The sequence below is a fragment of the Trichomycterus rosablanca genome, chromosome 2, assembly GCF_030014385.1.
Source record: "Trichomycterus rosablanca isolate fTriRos1 chromosome 2, fTriRos1.hap1, whole genome shotgun sequence".
In the NCBI taxonomy this organism is placed as follows: Eukaryota; Metazoa; Chordata; class Actinopteri; order Siluriformes; family Trichomycteridae; genus Trichomycterus; species Trichomycterus rosablanca.
Window position 1 is genome coordinate 37,344,945 of NC_085989.1, and position 1,330 is coordinate 37,346,274.

The following is a 1,330-nucleotide window of genomic DNA, read 5'->3' on the forward strand; positions in this document are numbered from 1 at the left end:
GCTGTGATCTGCTGTTTCTAACAACGAATGTCTGTGCCCTAACTTAATGTTCAATTTTAAAATAGCAAATATTTGGTAAACAGTACGTAAAAAATACTTTTTAAAATTAATTTAAAGAACATACTTGAGTTAGATCAGAATAATATGGTGGTAAAACACCACTTTTTGAATGAATGAAAGAATGAATATTAATTAGCCCTTACTATTTCAACTTTTACTTATTCTTGTACTTTCATAGTTACATAATCGTTGCATAGTTTGGGGTTATTTGGTCTGTATGTAACGTATGTAATATTTATATACATTTCTTTGGAAATATGTATTGTAATATTTTTATTAAATTAATAAAGTAATAGAATATGCATTGGAACTTGGTGGTTAATTAACTGGACTTGTGATCAGAGGGTCGCTAGTTTAAGCCCTGCCACAGCCAAGTTGCCCTTAAACAGAGCCCTTACCCCTCATGTGCATGCATTGTATTTGGTCACAACTGCATTTGGATAATTGGAAATTCGAAGAAACATGTTCATTTTTATTCTCTCATTAATCAGTGTGGTAATGGAGGGAATCAGAGGTGGGCAGAATTGAATTCTTGATATACATTGAACATGTGTGTACACTAATAATAATCTAGAAAAAGAACCAGGGTGGCATGATGCCAAAGTGTGCGCCACATAGCAGCATAGGTCCTGATGACCTGGGTTTGATTCTCAGGTTTTGAAGTTTGGCATGTTCCTTAAAATAAACATGCAGAAAGTGTATTGGCACTCACACAGTCCTGAGTGAGTGACTAAATGTGTGTTTCCTGTGATGCATTGGCCCTCTAGCTAGGGTGTATTTCTACCTTGAGCCCAGTGCTTAGTGGGTGACTTAGAACTCACCGCGACCCTGACCAAAATATAGAGGTAACCGACAATGTATAAATAAAAATGAATAAACAAGGTAAACTTTCAGCTTTAGTGTTATTTCTTAGCCACGCTTTATACTGTGTAGCTGTGGACTCTTATTTTGATAAATGTTAAATGGCGACGCCTCTGTTCTTTGTGTTTGGCGCGCTTCGTTTAAAGCGTTTCTCTGTGACAGTCGGTTTGTGTATAAAGTATAACGCTAATAACAACTTTAATATAAAGGTAGTAATTACAGGTCTCACAGGATTATAATTGTAATATTAAAAGCTTATTATTGCTGTTTTTATCGCGAAAACGGATTCAGCTTTTTAGCAATGTGTTAATGTCAAAGCGGTAAATATTGCTGCTAATATTGCGGCTAATATTGCCAAGTAAACAATATCTGTCAATAGAAACAGACACTAGTGTAAAGTCAGTATAAA